Raw genomic sequence first — 23,850 nt, 5'->3', positions numbered from 1 at the left:
CTCTTGCGATCCGAAATCCACCGCAACTCTGTCACCACCTCTCTCCACCGATCCACCACATAGTGAGAAAGAAGAAAACAAAACGAAATCACTCCTAGAATCAACTCTCAGAGTAAATCGGATAGACAACTACCTCTTACAACCCTAGGCGGAGAGATTTTTTGAACCAATAGTTTCTTTTTCTTTTATTATTATTATTATTATTATTATTATTATTATTATTTCTTTTAACGATAACTAAACATTTTAAGTTGGGCCTCATTATTTTGAATTGAGACACCCACATTTGTTCATGTCTTGATCCATATAGAACTCGAATGGCTACTTGTTCATCTTTGTGCATCTTATCTCGCCTCTCTTCCTTTCGGGTTGCCGGTTGCAACTTTAAGCAACCATCTTCAATCTCATTATTCAAATTTACAGAAAAGGTTCTGTTTTCATTTTTTTTTTCTTTTTCAATTCCCATTTGGTTTGCCTTCCACTTATTTATTTGTTCATTTGCAGAATCAAAATCGATTAAGACAGTTCTCAATGGCGGCAGAGTCCAAGGAATCGGCCTCCAACAATCCTGGTCTTCACACGACCATCGATGAAGCCACTAAGGGATACTTTATGCAGCAAACTGTAAGCCCATATGTACTTGTATCCTACAACATTCAATTCGGTGTGCTTTCATGGCTTTTATTTTTAGGTTTCTGTAATTTCTGCTTTTGTTTTCATGCAGATGTATCGGATTAAAGATCCGAAAGTTAGTCTCGATTTCTACTCTCGCATCTTGGGCATGTCGTAAGTTTATTTATCTCTTTATGGATTTTAATTTGGGTATAATTATTGTATACCATGCCGTAAAGAATGTTCTGATCATGTTAGGCTTTGTATATTTACGAGTTAGGATTGTGTCTAATGGGACTTGAAATCACATATTTATGCTTTACTTGCATATGTTCTTGACACTATTATATTCATAATTGAAAGTTCTTGAGATGCTTCATTTGTGATTCTGACTCTACATGTTTGAACTTGAACTTGGACTTGAACTTGAGATTCTCCTCTTCATTCATAACATTCTTTATTTCAATAGTCTTTCCTTTCACTCATTGAAAAATAAGAGCAGAAGTTGTGCACAATATCTTTGCTTGACTTTTGTTATGAGACAAATAGTTCTTTTCAGCTTTGGGACTAACATTATTAGAGAGATTATTTAATCGAATGTTAGGGTCTCCTTCTCATGATTATATTATTTGTGACAAATCCATTTTGCAGGTTTATATGCTAAATCTAACAATGTAATTATAGCTATAAAACATCCTTAGAGATATATCATATATAATGGTAAATTCATTATGTTCTTAATTAGTTTCCTTGAGCAAATTAATTTTCTTTCACTTTATTATTGAAAAAGATCGTTGGTTTAACCCTCTTTTTCTTACGAGTTAAAGCTAGAAGCCTAGAACATTGCTGAGAATTTAGAAGTTTTGTCCTCTATTCTTGAGAAACTTGTGCACATCGAATCTAGACTGTATGGCATCTGAATTACTTAAAAACAACCTTCCTCGTCCTCTCTATCTTTCTAATTCTTCCAGTCTATAATACTAGTAATTCTTACTTTGTTGTTTCTAATCCCCAATTGTTTCTGTGAGCATGGACAATCGTGATTGTTTGATGTTGTACATGGATTAATAGATTTGGATTCATAATACAGTGTTTATTTTTATATTCAATAAAAATGATACTGTATGTCAAATTTGCTTTTCAATATTTTTTATCTATCATTTGCCAGAAGCAGTAAGTTGTGCATTTAACTGCCATTTGCCTTTTATGCTACACCTAACTTTGCTTTGCAAATTTCACGTTGCTTTGCATAATGTATATCATCTCAAATAAGATAGGGACATGTATAAATTGGGATCATATTGGAATACTGTAATGCTCTTTGAAAATTGAAAATTTCAAGTCTTAATGGCAACAAAAAAAATTCAGGTTGCTTAAGAGGTTGGACTTTCCAGACATGAAGTTTAGCTTGTACTTTATGGGCTACGAGGTATTCCATGTATCCTATTGCATTACTTTAGCTAACTTTTTCACTACTGATGCTTTAGTAGGATCTGCTGGTTTTTCATTAATGTGACCTCAGCCACACATTTGCTTGCATTAGTACTTGGCATTTACGGTATACAGATCTATCTGGTGTAGGATCCAGCATCAGCACCAACGGAGGCAGTTGAAAGAACAGTTTGGACTTTTAACAAGAAGGCTACTATTGAATTGACTCAGTAAGAAGACAGATTTACCATGTTATACCTTTTATTTGTCCTAGCAAGATAGTTTCAGTTTCATGATATGTCTAACAATCATATGCTTATGACAGTAATTGGGGGTACCGAAAGTGATCCTGAGTTTAAAGGATATCACAGTGGAAATTCTGATCCTCGTGGCTTTGGTATGTACGTTTTATAGTGAGTTGGAATATGGAAGAGCACACCACATTTATTATATTATATTCCTAATGCATATAAATGCTATACATGTTTCTTTTCAGTATTATTTGCAGTATGTCAAAGTTGTCTGATAGTTGGACTTGGACAATGCTTTTATGTGCGAATTTTCTGTTTGGATTTCGAGCCACAAATACCCAATCTAGATGATGAAGTTTGCTAATTTTAAAATTGAGGTGTAGCTATTGTTCATTGAGTCTCATCTTACCACGGTAGTTGAAGATTATTTGCCTATTTTGGTTTTAAAAAGAAAACAATACGAGTTAGGAACTTTATTGGTTTCCATTGCTTTATGTCTTTTGTGATGTTATTTCTTACTGCCATCATGTCCTACTGGTAAAGAATATCAGTAAGGAGCCCAAAAAGTAATAGACCATGTTCAATTGATTCACATTGTGATTCTATGTAGACAAATTGAAGTTTGTTGGATTTTGTTTTTCAGGACATATTGGTATTACTGTAGATGATGTCTACAAGGCATGTGAGAGATTTGAACATCTGGGAGTGGAGTTTGTAAAGAAACCTGCTGATGGTACAAGAGCTTCTTCTTCCCTTACTTTCTTATTCTAAGTCGACTTAAAGATGCGAAACAGAATTTGTTATTGCTTTTGCTCTATACTTCAAAGCTTAAACTGCGTTCAAGTGTTCAGATTGTTGAATTTGGGTGCAGGAAAAATGAAAGGGATAGCTTTCATAAAGGATCCAGATGGGTATTGGATTGAAATCTTTGACCTCCAGAGTATTGGGAAAATAACTAGCAGTGCTGCGTGAGATTACAAACTTAAAAAAGGTAGGTTTTTTGTGTTTTCCTCCTGCCTAAGTCCTTGTACATTGAGGAGGTAGCTTTGTTATGGTTTGTTTGATGGTTTCAGTTTAATTACCTCTTGAATTTGCTGATGGGAAGTGATTGCATAACTTGACAACTCTTCTAAACTTTCAATTGACTTCTTGTAGCTATGTTTCATTGTAGCTATGTTTCACATAGTGCTAGTCTTTCCATCCCGAGATCATAGATATACTGTTATTTTAGCACATTGCAGTAAATATAGTTACAAATGTCCGTTTTGAATCGGAAAAGACAATATGAGCCAGTTTTAAAGATATAAAAACCTAATTTCAAACAGTTAAAAAAAATGATCTGTTTCAACCTAGCTTGGAGAAAGCATATGATAAGGTATCAAAGGAAGTACTTTGGTGGGTCTTGATAAGGAAAGGCATTTCGCGGAAATATATTGACATCATAAAGGACATGTGTGAGGGAGCATGCACGAGTGTACGTACTAATGTTGGGAAGACTGAAGAGTTTCCTATTACGATTGGAGTGCATCAAGGTTCCGCACTAAGCCCATTTCTTTTTGTCATCGTTATGGATGAACTAACAAGTTCACTTCAAGATGGTATACCATGGTGCATGCTGTTTGCAGATGATATTGTGTTGGTTGATGAGACGAAAGAAGAAGTGGAGAGGAAGTTGAACTATGGAGACAAACTCTAGAATCTAGAGGCTTTAAGTTGAGCCGAAGTAAGATAGAATATTTGGAGTGTAAGTTTAGCGGCTACAGGAGTAGGGAGGCAGGGACAATCACCCTAGATGGGAGAGTTGTTCAGGCTTTAGATTGCTTCCGGTATTTAGGATCTATTATCCAAACGGATGGAGAAGTAGATAGAGATGTTGCGCATAGGATTAAAGCTGGTTGGTCGAAGTGGAAGAGTGCTACGGGTTTCCTTTGTGACCACGGCATGCCTAATAGATTGAAGGGAAAATTCTACCGGGCGGTAATTAGACCAGCATTGTTATATGGTACGGAGTGTTGGGCAGTGAAACACTGCCACATCCATAAGATGTCGGTGGCGGAGATGCGTATGTTGAGATGGATGTGTGATCATACGAGAAAGGATCGAGTGAGTAATGGAATAATTAGGACAAAAGTAGGGGTCACATCTATTGAGAATAAAATGAGAGAAAACCGACTAAGGTCGTTTGGCCATGTGAGACGTAGAGCGCTTGATGCGCCGGTTAGGAGAACCGAAGAGTGACAAAAGGATGTAGTCGTGAGGGGTAGGGGAAGACCTAAGCAAACTTAAAGGAGAGTGATCGAGAGTGATATGAGTTTATTGGGAATTGAGGAAAATATGGTAGTGGATAGGACAGAGTGGAGGGAGCGAATTTGTGCCGCTGACACGACTTGATTTCACGGTTTTATATGATGGTTCATGTTAGCCGACCCCGAATCATTTCGGGACTAAGGCTTTGTTGTTGTTGTTGTTGTTTCAATCTGGCTGGATTGGTTCAGTTCTTTCGGCATTGGTTTTTGCTTATATAATGGATATAATGGAAGTGAGCTATGTTTATTTGGAATATTTCTTTCAGCCTTTTTATATCAATATAATAAATAGACATAAAATTACAACTATATCATATTATCAAACTTAATTCTAAATATATTATTTTTTTATATTATAAATAAATAAAGTATGATTTTATATCCTAATTAAAAAATTCTAGACCTCAGTTCATAAATCCTAAACTCTAAAAAAGTATCATAAATTCTAGATCCATAATTTATAAATCTTAACCTTTAAAATATATTTAAAATAATGATTTACTTAGTTTGATATAAATGTAAATAATTGTTAAAATTTAAAATTTTAAATTTCCCTATTTCTTTTTAAATGTCAAACAAGCCCAAAAACTCTAAATACTATCATGCATTCTATACATCATATAGAAAGCATTGAAAAAGCAAATCATAGTCAATTTCTTTTATATCAGAATTTCTGTTTACTCAAAATTTTCAAAATATGTTTCTTTCTAATCACAAATAATTTTCCATAGCCGATTTTCACAGAAAAAAAAAAAAAATTCTTCATTGATCCTTACAAATCCTATTTGAAATTTGCAATTGTCATCCATTTCATTCATCTCAAGAACTTTCAAAATAATTTGCAAAAACATCACTTTAAAGTCAAGCAAATCTACATTAAACAATAATATATCATCTCAAAACATGTTAATTTCAAAAAACATTCATCAATAACAATAGATACAATCAATTGTAGAAACATAATAAAACAATTCAATAGAAGAAATTGCTAAACAAAATGAGCGAGGGACTTTTTGCATATATATTTGAAGATTTTTCAATATCAATTAAGATAATCTCCAAATGGATAATAAAACAGCAAGAACTGAAGCTCAATTCTAAGTACAAGGAGTATAATTGATAATGACATGACAATATATTTTATCGTCCACTCAAAGCAAGGAGAGAACATTCTATTGGAATATTCTATATGCATCACATATGTTCAAGCTAAATGAAACCTTGATGAAAATGTTTCAACAAGCTTTAACTGAGTTATACTAACATGAAACTTACTGAAACCTCGTGAAACCAAAAGTTAAACTTCACTTTTGGTGAAATTCATGTTTAACTTGAAGAAGAATAAATAAACTTTAATGAAACTTTATTGAAACTCATATGAAACAGATTTTCATAAATTTCTCCAAGCTTCGGCAAGTTTCCCCAAAGTTTCACTAAGGTTTCATCAACTTTCACCAAATTTCCCATTAGTAAAACTTAGTGAAACCATGATGAAACTCGTGTGCAACTTAATGAAAATATTTTAACAAGCTTTAATAGAGTTACACCTACATGATACCACTCGATGAAACCTCATAAAACCCAAATTTCAACTTCAATTTGGTGAAACTCGTGTGTAACTTGAAAAAAAATACAGTAAACTTGTAGGAGACCTTAATGAAACTCATGTAAAGATGATTTTCAGATATTTCATTAAGGCCTTGATTGGATGGGGGGTTTGGAAGGGTAAATAAAGGAAGGGAAGGAAAGGGAGAGGAAGGGGAAGGAAGGGGAAGGGAAGCACTAACCTTACCCTTGTTTGGTTGGATGGTAAGGGTACCTTTCCCTTGTTTGGAATGAAGGGTTTGTAAGGGAATGAAAAATTATAAAATGACTAAAATGTCCCACTCAATTAATTATGTATATTAGGTACTTTCCATGTAATTAAATCATATTACTTACAATTGTTTTTAATTACATATCTAAATCAATTATCCAATTTCATATATTATCATGGGTTTATTACTTTTATTATCTTGGGTTACGGTGGTTTTTTAATCCTGTAGCAACTGTAATTCAAATTAGTCAGGAGGATGCTTCAATAATCGAACTTGGAAATCTCAAAGTTGAGAGCTTTATTAGCAGATAAAATATTACTCATGTTCTATCCAGCAAACAAATTCTGGGATTCCTATGAAATTACTTGTCATTGCTTTTTTTTATATTGTTTCTTTGTGGGTCTTGCTTAATCTAACTTCTCCTTTGGAATCAGATTCTGGTTTTAATTGATCTGTTAAGTAGAGAATAAATAATTGACAACAAAAAATAAAAAATGTCTTTCAACCAAAATTATTTTAAAAAAAGTCTTCCAATCTAAATTATCCAGAATTAAAAGTCAATAATACGGACAACTGTATTTTATAACAATAGACATTCTAATAATTTAAGTAATAACACAAGTCTGTGAAAAATTTAAACACTGAATTCATAAAACAGTTTAAAATAACTTGATCCAAAATGACATGATCCATGGCAAAAAGCACGTCCAATATGATTTGATCCCATATCAAGAACCTACAAACAAAAATAGAAAGGTTAAATTGAATTTTGGATTATTAAAATAAAAATAAAAATAAAATGAAATCTCTTTAACCAACCTTGATCAATCCACAATATCAACAAATTCTTTCGATGAGCTATAGGTGTTGAATTCAAGAAGTCCAATCTTTGTGGATTGTCCTAAAGATACGTACAAGCAACATAATATAGTCGTGAGTCTATTCCAATCTCCTCTACATATTTCCACATATCAAAATCCTTCGTAAGCTCCTTGGGTTTGAAAATACGTACCAAATCATCACTCGATTTAGCTATAGCTTTAGCCACATTGTCCATTGATTTAGTCATAAAAGCAATTTCATCAACATCAGTTTTTTTTCCTTTTTTTGATCTAGATGAAGTTGGATTTTCAAATAATTCTTGCTCTCTTATCCCGCTAGGAGTCGAGAATTCTTCAACCACATTTTTATGTTTACCTACATTCACACTATCACCCATATTATCCATAGAATTGTCCAATGATATCTCATTTTGAGAAACCATACAGTCAATCCCATCAATTGTGGTAGTCGAATGTGCATCTCTCACTCTTTTTCGCCTAATATCTGCTGCACATTCAGCATGCTCTCCGGATGCTCTATCTTGCCCATAAAGACTAACCAACTTATCATAATTCCTAACACGTTTGTTTTTCCATTCACTAGCACTTGGGTGAGCCTATAATGAACAAAATAAAACATGAAAAAAATGAATTAAATAAATCTCTGATTGACTGAGTGAACAATATTGTTACCTCAATTAATTTTTGCCAAACTTCGGGTTGGGCATCCCACATTTCTAGAACCAGATTCCACGAAAAGCCACTCATTCCATTCTTAAAGATATCATAGCAACGATTGAATGTCTTCTTGATAGTTTTCATGCGATTTTGAGTTTTCTCCTTATCAATAGACTTATCAGGGAACTTACGCTTTAACTCATTAACAATGCCTTCCAATGCACGGGTAATGTATGTTCCACCAATTCTATTTCCTATTTTATCTTGATGGACATACTCATCAATTAGAGCATCATCCATTTCAACCGTCCAATTACAAACAATTTGAGCCTTTGGAGCACGTGGCATTTTGGCAACTACATAAAAAATAATAAGTATAATAAACGTATTAAACAAATGTAAAAAGATAAACTTATGAGTTAAAATCGAATAACACCAACTTAAAATTCAAACAACTTAAAATTGAATCACTCAACCAAATTGTATAATAAGATAAATCATATTCAAACAACTTAAAATTGAATAACACCAACTTAAAATTCAATAACACCAATCATATCCAAGACAACTTATGGGTCACTAGAACAATTTAAAAACTAAACACTCATCAAATATAATCAACCCACATATTAGTTGCTATTAAATCTCTCACTATCTCTCCTTGTCTAGTTTCTTCATTATTTTCCCTTGCATTATGTTGTTCATCTTCTGAATTGTTCCGATTAAGAATTTCCTCATCCACTTGTTCAAGTATTGCATCGTTTGGGTCCACACCAATCATATAATTATGCAAAATATAACATGCAACAATTATCTTATTTTGTGTCTTGACACAGTAATTTGGCTCTGTTCCGCTTCCTATTATAGGGAATCGCTTCTTAAGTACTCCAAAACACCGCTCAATAGCATTACGCAAAGATGCATGTCGTAGATTAAACAGCTCACGTGCATTTCGCGGTGGATTTCTTGAATACTCTTTCAAGTGATATCGTTCCCCTCGATACGGTGTAATAAGTCCTCTCCTCAATATGAATCCAGCATCGACAAGATAATATTTTCCTAAACATGTAATGAATTTTGTCACAAGTGTATTTAGACTATATAAAGAAAAGTCTAACAAAAAAATTATTTTGAGAATCACCTTCAGGCATTTTTAGGGGAAATTCTCTGCTTAATGCATGTTTAATTATCCTGGAATCGGATGTTGTCCCTTCCCACCCAGCTAGCACATAAGTAAATTTCAAATCAAATGTGCACGCAGCCAAAACATTTTGTGTTGGGTATTCTTTCCTCCCACGATATCTAGGAGCTTCTGTATTCGACACCTTCACTTGAACATGTGTTCCATCAATAGCACCAACACAATCCTACATTAAATTTTTGACTTAACACTCAAAGAATAATATACTAATATGTAATTTTATAAAAGGTTAATGGATAATTTGGTCACCTTAAAATATGGGTAGAATTTGCTGTGGTTGAATATTTCAGACGGAATGTGTGTACCATCAGGTTGTTTGAAAAAAAGTTCATCCAATTCGATTATAGCATCTAACACATTATGAAAATATTGACTTACTGTCTCAGATGAACGGCGAAAGATGAGTGCAAGTTCGTGTTGAGATACATTGTGTCATAGTAACCAAAGTGTTTTTATAACTTGTTCTTCAACGCTTGTTTGTATAGTTGGTCTAAGACCGCCCTCTCTAATTAATAAATCACACAACCCAGTAAACCCACTATAACTTATTCTTATCACATTATGACAGAGGTTGCTTGAAGATAAATGATCCAATATTTCACATCGTACTCTCTCACTTTCAAGCTTAATTTCATGTGTCATATGAGCCATATTGTTCCTAAGTAGACGTCTACGTCTCATATGCCAACAAGCAGCAACACAAACAACTTGAGCTCCGACTAATTTATATAAATGATGTATTAATATGATAAGTTTCACTTTGTCATCCATCCTAATAAAATAGATAATCATTACTTGAGCACTAGCACAAAAATATTGACAAAAAGAAATGCCATGAAATAATAAACTTAATCATGAGCTTTATTAATTTAAATCAAATAGTTGGACTCACACAGTAATTAACATTTAAGAAACAGCAGTAGCCACCTATTGAGCATTTAATAATTGCAAATTAATTGAATTCAAAAGCAATAGCAGCTGATAGGAACTGCTGCAACTTATTTGATTATGACTAAAGTACCCAAAAAATCATCCCAAAGCATATGTAGCAAACAAAGTCAGTTTAACCATTCAAATCCTTGAGATGGGATTAAAAAAAAACCCACAATTTCACAATCCACAAGGCACAATTACAAGGCCTAATACAACTCAGCATTAATGTCGTTGAACTGCTAACTCAAAAATTACACAAATATTCAAAATAATTGTAATATCCTCTCATGATTTTTCATGTCACCTAAATAGATGTAACAAAATTACATTTGTCACCGGAAACACGGCTCAAACCACCTATATTTTTTACATGTCATCATTAATAGAGATAGTAAAGTTGCACGTAGCTTGTGAACACATTACACAAAGCCAACGTAATAAAAGCTTGTTAAATAAACAATAAGAATCTTATATTTCAATCTTACTAGTAGCTTCAGTTCACTTCTTTCTCAGTTCCTATCAAGAACTAACTGATGTAGGCAAACAAACCCAATTGAAATCATCTCAAATCAAAAAAATAAAACGCACCTATAACCATTTACGAGACTCGCCTTGAATTTTAAAATAAAAAATCCATCAAATAACAACAATCCATATATAAGAAAATCAAATAGGTGGCTACTTATAGTAATTGTCAAATGGCAAGCATGTAAAATTGCATCTCTCATATGGGAAATTCAGACCATAAAGCAAATCATTAAACACATAATTGAATTTAACATATCTCTATCAAAACATTGCAGGAAGTAACTGCTGCAACTTGATACAGTTTTATTCATTTTTCCAAGCATACAATATAAGTGAGAAACCAAGACCATGTAATTGGTAATCTCTGAATCTGTGAGAGTAAGACCAATTCAATACAGAGGGATCAAAACAGAGTCAGTGTTCTATAATTTCTCTGCAGATAGGCAAGTTTGGAACATGAAAACAGTAGTGCCCATAGCATTACCAAACAACCAATTATGAGCATCCCGGAAAACTTCAATCGGAAGCCCATCAACCAATATGGTACAATTTCCTCAACTTCAAGCATAACAGATAACAGATCTAAACACAGCCAACATATAACATATTGACAAAAAAATATAACCAGAAAACCTAACCCCAAGTACATAGCAACCATTGATAAAGTGAGCAACCATTGAAGAAGAGAGAAAGCACAAAAAATAGAAGAAAACTGACCTATGATGGAGTTCCGCTGGTGAGGGATGAGAAATTGGGAGGAGGAAGTGAGCGAGTTCGAACAAATAAACAACATAATAAATACTGGTTTGATTTGGTATTAGTTAAACAACATAACTCTGAGACTCTTGCAAAAACAAGAGATGTTCATGAGCATAACGAATAACCATGATAAGCAATACTATGTTATGTTGGTATCTTTATGGAGTATATTATCGTTTACGCAAACCACAAAATAGTTCAAAGACATTCAGTCTACTAGTCAACCAGTAAAGTAAATATACTTTCATAAGGGAATGTCCAAGGGTTGTTGCCTACATATCTGCAAATATTGACTATAGAAAATTATCACCACATCGAATTCTTTTAGCTCACAATTTTATTTCTATGGGGGATTGTTGGAAAAAAATACATAAATAACAATTTTGGATTTTTTTTTTTTTTTTTTGACAACTTAAGGCATAAATATAGAACAAATAAATGAGGTTTAGAAAAACTTGAAATATGTCAATATATTATGTGCCATGAGATCATTTTAACAATTTATTATAAGCTCAAAACAGACAAGTAATGAATGAAAAATTGATGCTTCAAGTGACCACTTGGAATGTTTTTGAATATGATAAAAGGAACCAAAACTAAACTAAGCTTTCATGTCACACATAGGAAAAATGAAAGACTTTCTACTAGTTTATAAGTAAAAGAATTTTATAAGTCTTTAACCAATTACTAATTACTAGAGGATAAACTTTCAGACTAGCCAAATGGTACAGTCAAAGCATCATCGCGTTAGGAAGACACTATCACGACATGATCGATGCAAATGCTGCACCGAAATAGGGCCATTGGGCCAACCACTTTGTTTCGGCCCATTATTTATTTTAAACTCAATCTTATTATTTTTTAGCAGAATTATTTTTCATTGACTCGAATTAATTTTTTAATTAATTTAAATTTCAATAGAAACATCCCTTCATGAATGATCCTCTCTCTTCATGAGCAATCGTCTTCATCCGTGAAGATTCATCTCCATTCGAGGTCTATTTATACAGATTTGAACTGTTTGATTTCAGTCACTCAAAATGAAATTTCAGTTTTTTCTCTCCGAGATTTTTCTACTTCATGTTCGTTCATACTCTTGTACTTTTCTGTTTCAGTGCTAATATATTTACGCATGGTAAAAGTTCACTTACGTAATATTTTATATCCCGGGAGACGATCGTCAATAGCGTAAAAAGCTGTTTTAAGGAGACTGTTGATATAGGCCTCATATTTCTCTACTCCTATTCTTTTGAGAGGTTTATAAGTATTTCATACACTTTCGTATTCTTTCACTTAATCTATATTAGTATAGTTTTATTATTATTGCATATTTATGCATCCATTTTTTTTTTTGCATTAATCATATCTAACAAAATGGTTTAGTGAAATTCATTTTTTACTAAATGTGTAAAGCACAAACAATCTTATTAAAAAAGAAATACATATTAATATATGTGAATACAAAATTTATCTAAAAGTAAACTTGTGCTTTCATTAATCATTAGTAACAAAATTATGTATGTGATTTGAAAGCAAAATGAATAAATGTTAAAGAGAAGCTTACCCAATAATTTGGGTGGCTCAAATTACACCATAATGATTATAGGTGTGACCATCCACAAGGGTTGAAGGTTAAGCTTTTCAATTAAAATGATATGAGTTGACCATTTTCATAGGGGATAAAAACCTATCCATATCCATAGTGATGTGGGGATGATCTTCTAATTCAAAAGGCATATATCTTTTATTAATAATAAATTTGTTAATTAGAGAATCAATTATTAATGTATGATGTATGAAATTTTCTCCATGCAATTAGTATTATTTTATAAAATCCCTATCAAAAGAATAGTAAGAAAAAAAGGCCAAGTTGGACAGTTGTAGTTTTAGCAAGTTAAATTATAAATTAATAAGAAGAATAATGATAGAAAGGTCTATTTAAATATGTTGACATTATTGGGTGGGCATATGCTTCTTCATCTTAATGTATTTAATTAGAAGAAATTAATTAATTATAATTAAAAGAGAAGTGTGTGTCGGAGAGGAGATGTCAGTAGGTGCCATACCTTTTGACCTTTACACTTCACTAGAAAAGACATTCCTAGAAAAAAAAGAAGTAGCAGCTGGAGATGCAGATTGCAAACAGTTCAATTTTACTATTTGTGGTTCATATTTTAATAATATTTATACAGACAGTCAGTGAACAGTATAATAGTCTGACAGAGATCTTATTTGTGATCATGCTATTTTGGACCTCTTTTTGGATGGATTCCCAATGGGGATACTCTCTTCTCTCCTCTTTTTTTATGTATGTATTTCAACTCTTTTTCTCTTTTTGTTTTTAGAAATAATTCATCTAATTTTCAAGTGTTGGGGTGGGGGACTTAATGGGCTTCATATTGCTTTCTAAGAACAAATAAATTGGGCTTAATATTGCTTATGAATTTGTGTAAATGGTACTACATCCATCAAGCACTTGACAGCTTTTAATCTTTTATTTTTCTTGAAAAAAAGGAAGGCTTTTGGGTATGGCCTATTTGGAAAAGATTCTCTCTCTTTGGAGAAAAAAATTACGAGCCATACATTTTTGTACATTATGTTTTCATCTTTTGTTGTGCTCATAAACGAGGCTACATGGTCATTCGGATCCTCAGTGCATGTGTACTGTGCAAGCAGAGGAGCTTTCCAGTCTCACGGAAAACGGGTTTAAATGATTCGTTGTACTAACGGGATTTTACTGGACGTTATGTTTCCTCCCATTACCACGACGATGGCTCTTTTGTCAAGAAAACACTGAATTTTGGACTTCAGTAGTTTCTTGATGTCTACCTTGGTCATGAGCTCGATTCCAGTGGTTCGGGCGCCATCTGTGGGTGGGGTCGCCTCTCTGATCATAGGTGACACCTCTAAAGGTGCGATCGTCGTTTCAACTCTTCCTCCATCGGCTCTCGGGGTCATAGGACCCGCGGTTTTCTTTAGGTATTGCCAAATCTTGGCATTCTCCTCTTGCAAACTCTTTTGTTGCTCTATGATCTTCATCTGGACTGCGATTTGAACTGCTTGGGTCGTTTGGAAGCTTCGGATCGCGCTGAGCAGCTGTGATGTGTTATATGTCTCTTCCTCCAACAGGGGGGCCAGATTTGTCGGGATGATCTAGATAGTAGGGGCCGCCCGATGTTCATTTTGCTATGGTACTGGCTTCGCTAAGCAACATCTTCTTCAGGGGTGTAGCCTCTGATGGGTTCTCCATCTTTCCAAAATATGAAGGCCAAGTGTTCGATCCATGCTCACTGCACCAAATAATTAGGGATCAGACTGAACAGTAACAGGTTGTGTATTTTCGAGGTGTCCTTTCGATGTTCGACGTCCATGTGCTGGGAACGGTCCTTGGGAATACTCTGATGGTCAAGTTAGTGAAAGTATAGTCGATGTGCTATTAGTGCAAGTAGAGTGAGAAAGAGTGATCATACTGTTATAGGGCCTCTTGGGGGGTTTATATAGGGATTGTTGGGGTCTGTGGTTTCCGGGGTTGGTTGGTTGGACCCTTTGGTCCTGAGCTTGACCCATATTCCTAATCATTGCTTATGAAAAATAAATAAATAACACATGACTTTTTTTTTTTTTTTTTGAAATGTCATTATTTACAATTGAATTCATTTTTTTTCTTCTAAGACTTTCTTCCCTCATTCAAGGTTTATCTTCAATAGGAAATTCAATTCCTATTTTCCATCTTTCTTGTGTTTTTTCTTAATTATTTTTTTGGTATGTACGAAAAATTAGATTTATTTAGATTTAGTTAAATGGATAGTGATTCAGTTCTAGATTTCAGTTGTGATAGTGAGAATAAGGGGAGTTATGTAATGCTAATTAAAACATTGTGAGAACAAATATTAAATTTTAAATTTTGATTTTCACTTGTGTTTTTTTTTTTTTTTAAAGTTTCTATTTGTTATATTTCTAATAATTAAGGCTATCTGAGAAATCATATCATATGAAAAAACACTAAAATGTCAAAGGCCATGCATATAACCATTCATTGGATGTTTAATATTATTAATATTTTGGTATAATATTAATATAATGGCTACTACTTACCTGCCCCAAGAGAAACACATTATTCAACTAAATATTGTTATTTCCTCTATTATTTTTCCGAGTTGGAAATTAAGACTTTTACTACATGAAGCATTTGACACAGATTATTATTTAGAGAAATATAAAAATAGTACATTTTTCTAACTTTTTCTTCTTAAATGGTTTGATTCGAAATCCTACTTTTCATGATGGGAAATAATTAGAAAATTTTTCCTTATGCAGAAAAAGAAAGAAATTTTGTTCAATTTCTCTGAAAAAGAGAAAGAAGGGCAAACATTTTTTTGTCCATTATAGTATTTAGAAACCCTTATCCTAACAAAACTTTAATTTTTGAGGTGAAAGAATAAAACTTGTCATCTTTCTCTTTGTTACCATTAAAAACGATGACATTAATAAGTGGACTAATTCCTTAAATAATAATTCTAAAAAAAAAAACAAAAAATCCTCTATCATTGGTGAACAAGCATGGATTATTCATTAATAATGTCAAGTAATTGATGCTTCAATAAAGTAACCTTTATATATAAATGATCTCATGGACGTTTTTATATTAAAAATAAGGAAATTGATCTTGAACAACAATAGTTGAAAGAAATGAATAATGTTTATTCTTGTGGATATTGGAATTCAAACATTATGATAATATCCAATCGGGAGATCTACGGATGTCATTGCACTTGTAATGGATGAGAAGGAGTAGTGTCTTGCAAAACTCAAACTGTGAGTAAAAATTAGATTGTAGGGTATTCATAGACTCGTAATAATTTTAATGGACTTTACAACTTCATGCATCATGTAAAATCAGATATCTAATGAGAAAGTTATGATATGCAGAAATTCCGATTAAACCCAAGGAACTTAGAAATTGATATTGAAAGTTGGCATTTGATAGTGTCAGAACCAAGCTTATAAGTCTTAGTAAAAGTTTCATCAGTCCTCACAAGATTTTCAAGGATACTAAGTATGGACGATTTCAACATCGGAGAGAAATGTTATGGCTAGTACGTAGAGTAGTTCCGAAAATTACCCTAAAAAGTGTAGGACCCATCAATTGCGAAGTAGTTAGAATCATCCTTAGATGGATTTTAGGGAGTTGTTCTCCTAGTCATAAAAATTCCACCACAACTGACCATGTTCAATTTTGGTAGCGGATAAGAAAGTCACGACCCAATGAAGTTCGAAAGGCTCTAGGGCGCTCCTAGAGTCTTCACTATCCACAGTCGATCACCAAAATTTGGAAATAATCGTGCAGGTCGAAAGGAAATAAATGAAAAATTTATCATTTTCATCTCGAATTGGAGTGTTATTATGGTGCTTTCATACACCATTTGCGTAGAAAACACCCCTAATGCAACTAATGGTGTTAAATGGTCATTAATAGTGATTGATATGGTGATTTTCTTACCATTGTTTTGCTATAAAAGGAGCCATTCTAATGTTGGGATTCCATACAATTTTCTTGCTTTTATTTTATCATTTTGTATTACGAAAGAGTTAAGGTTCTAGCAAACCTTGTCTCAGGCATTGCTATTTTGAAACTTAGTGTTTTAGACTTAAAATTATCATTTTAGTGAGTAAGAGTGTAACAAACATCTATTACAACCATTAACACTTACTGGAGCATCCTCATATAGAGAAGGGAACGTCTCTAAGGGTAAAAATAGAGCTCCAAACCCGAATATTTAATATTTTACGCATTTTCACCTATTTTCACTAACTTTAAAGCATATTGATAGTTGATTTTAATCCATTTAAAAAATAATTTCAATTTCTTTTTGTTTATCTCGGGAATCTAAGATTATGATATATCTAATATATATCAGAGTTAGGGTAATATTGGGGCAAAAAGGCATTAAAATAAATCGAAGTGCTAAAGAAGTATATGGAACACCAGCCTCGACTAGTGATCAAATAAATCCCCCGATATTTTTGTTTTTGGCATTTTCACCACATTTCAAGTAATTTCAAGTCCTTTCATGTGTGTATTTTGGCTTTCATATAACTTGTTTGTTATGAGTTGTTTAAAGGCGAATAAAACTTGAAACAAAGGCAAAAAGGTGGGGGAGGAGCCCTCTAGCCCCTCCCTAGCCGCGGTTGGTCCTTGACCAGCATCACCTTGATTCTTCCCCTCGTAGCGGCTGGTTCCCGCAAATCGTCATGCTCTAGGAGGTCCAAAAACTGGGGTTCGTTATTTTTATGAATCTAATCCAACTTTCAAGACCCAATGGCGTACCCTCAACACAAGAGGAAGGAATGAAGGCCCGGAATGCCTACTATTATATTTTTAAATGTGTTCAGTTTTTTTTTTCGGATTGCAACTTTTTGTTTAATTTTTCACATTTTACTTGCTTGTCATATAATTTGAATTGAAAACCGACCTAAAACGGATCGGTAAAACTTAAATGGACTCAATTTGAAAACGCACCATAATTTATATATTGCCAAATCATGCATAATTAAATTCTAATGGGCTATATGTGTAACAAGTGTATTTAGAAATTTTTAAGTATGATGCTTACGGGTTGACTAGTGATGTCAAAATATTTTTCTGTATATGAATATTCAATAAGAATATTGAATGAGGTAAAGTCTCAATAACTTTGATTTCTCATTAAAGGAATACATATGCACTAATTACATATTTAATCTATTGCTAGGTGTGCTCAACAAGTAAAAAGGACTACAAGGACAAAGACAAATGTTTCAATCCTAGCCGTTGATCAATAAGCCTTGTGATGGATGGATGTGATTGATTCGGGCTTAGGCTAACATGAGGTGTGGTGTATTCTATTAACATGGACTGCTTCTAGAATACTCTTGTGGGAAAAGGTCAGAAATACCCTTGGAATACCAAAGGGTTACGTAAAGACTTAAAGCCTTCTTTACTTATTTGTACTTGCCAGGATTCTTTCTTTTGGACTCTTCAGTTTCTTCTTCTTGCTTTCTTCTTCTCCATTTGCAAAATCTGTAGATTTTGCTCTGTATTAGCCTCCCTCAAACTGGGCGTGCGAAAGCTGGACTTATGTTGTAAGGATTTCGCAAGCCAAGTTTGGAAATGAGGAAGCGTAGATGAGGAGAGTGTTAATGTTTCGTAAACAGATCGGCGAGTTGCAGAGCCGAGGGAATAGGCATCAAACGGATGAGGTCGGACTGGACGCGTTCACGGATCACATGACAGTCAATGTCGATGTGTTTGGTCCGTTCATGGAAGACGGGGTTCTGAGCAATGTGCATGGCGGAGGTGTTGTCGCAGAAGAGGAGAGAAGAAGCCATCGGAGTGAGTTTCAGATCGCGGAGGAGATTGGTTATCCAGTGGAGTTCACAAGATGCGGATGCCATAGCTCGGTATTCAGCCTCGGAAGAAGAACGGGAGACAGTGCTTTGTTTCTTAGAACGCCATGACACGACGGCGGAGCCGAGGAAGACGAGATAGCCGGTAATGGATTTGCGAGTGACGGGGCAAGTAGCCCAGTCGGAGTCCGAGAAAGCCTGTAGAGTGAGATCTGTGCATGCAGGGAAGAAGAGAACCAAACTGATCGTCCCTTTAAGGTAACGCAGGACCCTGTGAACTTTATGCATGTCATCCGTAGTGGGTTGGGTAAGGGATTGGGAAAGATGATTTACTATGTAGGAAATATCAGGGCGGGTATGGGTGAGGTAGAGTAGTTTTTCGATTATCTGCATGTATAGAGTGATATTGTTGATGGGGGTGGGGGGCAGGGTGGGTTTTTGGTGAGGTAAGGCTGGGGAAGAAGCAGGTTTGCAGTCTAGAAAGTGTGTGTCTTGAAGTAGTTCTAAGACGTACTTTCTTTGTGACATGTGCAGGCCTTCTTTGGTTCGGGAGAACTCAAAACCCAAGAAGAAATGCAGAGCACCAAGATCTTTGATACTAAAGGAGCTGTCGAGGTACTGTTTAGCAAGGGAGATGGTCAAAAAATCGTCTCCGGCAAGGATGACATCATCCACATAGATGAGCAGGACGGTGGTGTGAGAGTCTCGGATGAGAACAAAGAGGGAAGGGTCTGCCGTAGATGGGAGAAAACCCATTTGTTGAACTGTACTGGTGAGCTTGGCGTTCCATTGACGGCCAGCCTGTCGAAGTCCATAGAGAGATTTGCGGAGCTTGCAAACAAGAGGAGGAGTGGACTTGGGGATCCCCGGAGGCAGAGACATGTAGACATCTTCATGAAGGTCACCGTGCAGGTAAGCATTATTGATGTCGAGTTGGTGGATATGCCAATTTTTTGTAATGGCTAAGGTTAACAAGATTCTGATAGTGGTGAACTTTGCAATATGTGCAAAGGTGGCGGTGAAGTCGACCCCTTCTTGCTGTGCATATCCCTTTGCAACGAGCCGAGCTTTGAAGCGAGCAATGCTACCGTCAGCCTTATGCTTGAGCTTGTACACCCATCGGCACCCAATAGGTCGTTTGCCTGTAGGTAAGGGGACTAAGTCCCATGTGTGGTTTGCTTCGAGGGCTAATAGCTCGGTATTCATAGCTTGTGTCCAGTTGGGGTCTGACTGGGCTTCTTTATATGATGCAGGTTTTCTGTGACAGGCTACGTTGATGAGGAAGGCTTGTTTTGTGGGTGAAAAATTGGAGTAGGAAAGGTGTTTAGACAGGGCGTGAGGCGAGTTGGTGAGGCAGGGCAAAGTGGATCCTGCTGCTAAGGCTAAATGATAGTCTTGGAGGTAAGTAGGTATCCTTTTGGTTCCGATGGGTCTGCCTGGTGTTGATGTAGTTGTGGGTATGGGGTCGTCATTATCACTATCAGTGCCAGCCTGTGTTACATCCACATTTTGCATGTCATGTTGTATGTCTGGTATGCTATCTTGTGTTGCAATTGTCTGTGTGTTGAGTTGAGGGTCTTCATCATCATCAATGAGTGAGGAATGCAAAATGTCTAGATTATCTTCACTGCAGAATGATGTCCCTGCTGTGTTATCATTGTCTGAAAAGGGAAAATATTGTTCAAAGAAAGTAACATTCTTGGAAAAGAAAACCACGTTAGTAGTTAAGTTCAGAAGTTTGTATCCTTTGATGCCATGTGAGTACCCTAAGAAAACGCATTTCACATCCCTGTCTGTGAACTTTGTTTTATTTCTGTCAAGGGTGGTAGCATAAGCTAAGAACCCGAATACTTTGAGGTTGTCTAGGATGCTGGCCTCACCGTAGAGGCGTTCATAGGGCGTTTGTTTTTGTACTGGTGTTGAGGGAAGCCTGTTGATTAAGTACACGGCATGGCTGACTGCTTCAGGCCAGTAGAGTCTAGGCATTGAGCTTTGAAACATGATGGCACGAGTGGTGTTCATGATATCTAAGTGCTTGCGTTCAACTCTACCATTTTGCTGTGGTGTCTCCGGGCATGAGGTCTGGTGTATGATCCCATTGGTTGCATAGAATTGTCTCATAAGAAATTCAGGGCCGTTGTCTGAGCGTATAATCTTAACTTGCTTGTTGAATTGTCTGTTGATGTAGCTGCAAAAGTGCTGTAATGTGGTGCTTGTGTCAGCCTTGGTATCCATTAATGAAATCCAAGTATACCTGCTATAGTCGTCAAGGATAGTTAGGAAATATTGTTTATTTGAGTATGATTCCCTAACCGGTCCCCAAATGTCAACATGAATGAGATCAAAAACACCGTTAGCCATGCTATTACTTAGTGGAAAAGATGCCTTTTTCTGTTTAGCTTGTTGACAAATGTCACAAGGTGCATTTTTGATTGAATGGAAATCATTACAGGATAGATGTAGGCCCTTTAAACGCTCATAAGAGGGGTGCCCAAAACGCAAATGCCATACATTGGCTTTAACAGAAAAAACAGAATGTTCATCAACTATGCTAGGGATAGGATGTTCTAAGTAATAGAGGCCCTCATGCTCCTTAGCCCAGCCAATCCTCTTCCATTTTTGAATATCCTGTATCACACATGTGGACCCAGTTATAAGCATACACATTCGACTAGTGGCAAGCAATTTACTAGTGGATATCAAGTTGTAGTCGAAATTAGGGATGCACAGTGCGTGATGTAAAATAAGCTCAGGACTCAACACTACGGTGCCCACGTATTCAGCCTTAACTCTGTCTCCATTAGGTAGGTTCACCCAATAATTGTCAATCTTGGAGTGTGTCATATAGAACTTAACATTGCATACTATGTGGTCTGTGGCTCCAGTATCTATTATCCAGTAAGGGCGTGTAAACTTACTAGGTAAAGTGTTGAGAGTCATACCAGAGTGCTCTGCCTTGGCAAAGGTATTGACACTGCTGCTGGTGGCTGTGGACTTGCCTGAGCCGTTTTGTGGTAATAATGCCATCAATGTCTGATACTGGTCCTTGGTCAAGGAGAAGGATTCTAAACTGGTCTGTCTGTTATCTTCATCGCCCGAGTCACCATGCTCTCTGTTTTGGTTGGTTGTTGAGTTTGCCTTAGGCTGTGTGATTCTGGAATTACTTCCTTTGCTTCGGTTGCCATAACTTGGGGGGTATCCATGTTTTTTGAAACAAATATCTTCAGTGTGACCTGTATTGCCGCAGAAAGTACACAGTGATGAATTTTTGTTGTTATTTTTGCGATTCCCATACCTTGCATTGTTGCGATTGTTGTTTTGTCTGCCTTGAGTGTTTGTGAATCCCGCGAATGGAGTACTCTCACTTCCTTCTTCGTGTTTGACAGGCGCAAGGCCTATCTGTCGTTCGTGTTGGATGGACAAAGCATAGACTTTGTTGAGCGAAGGGAGTGGCTCCATGAGGAGGATTTGAGAACAGACAGTGGAGTATGACTCGTTCAGTCCTTACAGGAAGGTGATCACCTGGTCTGCATCTTGTTGGTCACGCAAGATTTTGAACGCACCGCAGCTGCAAACGGCACGACAGGTACATTGAGGCATAGGTCGTAAGTTGAGAAGCTCATCATAGAGTATTTTCAGATTTGTGTAGTAGTCAGTAACGTTGTCGTTTCCTTGTTTCAGGCTGTGGATCTCACGTCGGAGTTCCAAGATTCGCAATGAATCCGCTTGAGCGAAGCGTTCCTTCAAGTCTGCCCAGATCTGATCCGCCTTATCCAGCCACATGATGTTGCGTGCTATGGAGGGAGAGATGGCATGGTGTATCCAAGATATGACCATGTTGTTGCATCTCTCCCACTAGTTGTACATGGTGTCATCTAAAGCAGGGGCCTTGATGGTTCCATCGACGAAGGCAAACTTGTTCTTTGACATGAGTGCTACCTTGACGGCCCGTGACCATTGGTGGTAGTTAGGGCCAATGAGAACTTGCGAGACAAGGGAGAGGGCAGGAGTCTCATTTGGGGGCAAATGATAAGGGCTACTAGAAGTGATGATGGGGGCAGCCATTAAAGCTTACTTGAAGCAGAAATTCAGAGTTGCTCTGATACCATATGAATATTCAATAAGAATATTGAATGAGGTAAAGTCTCAATAACTTTGATTTCTCATTAAAGGAATACATAGGCACTAATTACATATTTAATCTATTGCTAGGTGTGCTCAACAAGTAAAAAGGACTACAAGGACAAAGACAAATGTTTCAATCCTAGCCGTTGATCAATAAGCCTTATGATGGATGGTTGTGATTGATTCGGGCTTAGGCTAACATGAGGTGTGGTGTATTCTATTAACATGGACTGCTTCTAGAATACTCTTGTGGGAAAAGGTCAGAAATACCCTTGGAATACCAAAGGGTTACGTAAAGACTTAAAGCCTTCTTTAATTATTTGTACTTGCCAGGATTCTTTCTTTTGGACTCTTCAGTTTCTTCTTCTTGCTTTCTTCTTCTCCATTTGCAAAATCTGTAGATTTTGCTCTGTATTACTGTAGTTCATGAATTCATTTTCTTCTGAAATTTGCGATTTTTTCTAGTTTTCTTGTTTTCTTTCAGGTTTTTTTTTTAATTTTTGTATTTGAAATTGATTGAGGTTGAAGGATGTAGATTATAGTTTCATCATAGAGATTAGAGTTTGTATGGAGAGATCATATTTGAAAATACTTTTTTCTATCCGATTTTGATAGGTCTTATTTATTAATTACATCATTTTTAAAGCAAGTGAAATATTTGTTTGTTTATTTAACTGAGTTGGATCTTGAACTATATATATATATATATTATTTGTTTTGAAACTTTTTTTTTTCTGAAAAGATTTGTTTTGAAACTTAAAGTATCATTTTAAATAACACAATAAAAGTATATATACAGTTAATAACAATTGTAACAATAAAATTAAACAGGCCAATTAACAAAATATGAACAAATTAATTTAGGAACATTTTGCCTATTTATTTATTTTTATCGTGGGCGATAGATATTTAAGTAAATCTATTTAAGAGATTTACGCGGAACTAATAATTTGGTATCACCTTATACCTCAATTAATAAAACATGAGATGATTTAATACATC

General features: G+C 35.4%; 1 long non-coding RNA gene and 1 pseudogene across 2 annotated transcripts; both read left to right on the top strand.

Annotated features, from left to right (window-relative positions):
- Positions 1 to 269: 269 nt before the first annotated feature.
- On the top strand, positions 270 to 3,505 carry LOC136224870 (lactoylglutathione lyase-like; annotated as a pseudogene).
- Positions 3,506 to 18,097: 14,592 nt separating this feature from the next.
- On the top strand, positions 18,098 to 23,310 carry LOC136223850 (uncharacterized). 2 transcript variants are annotated; one of them, XR_010686164.1, is made up of 5 exons: positions 18,098 to 18,981; positions 19,258 to 19,871; positions 19,977 to 22,309; positions 22,405 to 22,861; positions 22,936 to 23,310. It is a non-coding gene; the product is annotated as an uncharacterized lncRNA (long non-coding RNA). The 2 variants fall into 2 exon arrangements; XR_010686163.1 differs by having other exon boundaries at positions 19,258 to 22,309.
- The last annotated feature ends 540 nt before the right edge of the window (positions 23,311 to 23,850 follow it).

This window comes from Euphorbia lathyris, chromosome 3 (genome assembly GCF_963576675.1).
Source record: "Euphorbia lathyris chromosome 3, ddEupLath1.1, whole genome shotgun sequence".
Lineage (NCBI taxonomy): Eukaryota > Viridiplantae > Streptophyta > Magnoliopsida > Malpighiales > Euphorbiaceae > Euphorbia > Euphorbia lathyris.
The sequence above is the reverse complement of the archived record's forward strand: the minus strand, read 5'-3'. Positions and strand labels throughout refer to the sequence as shown.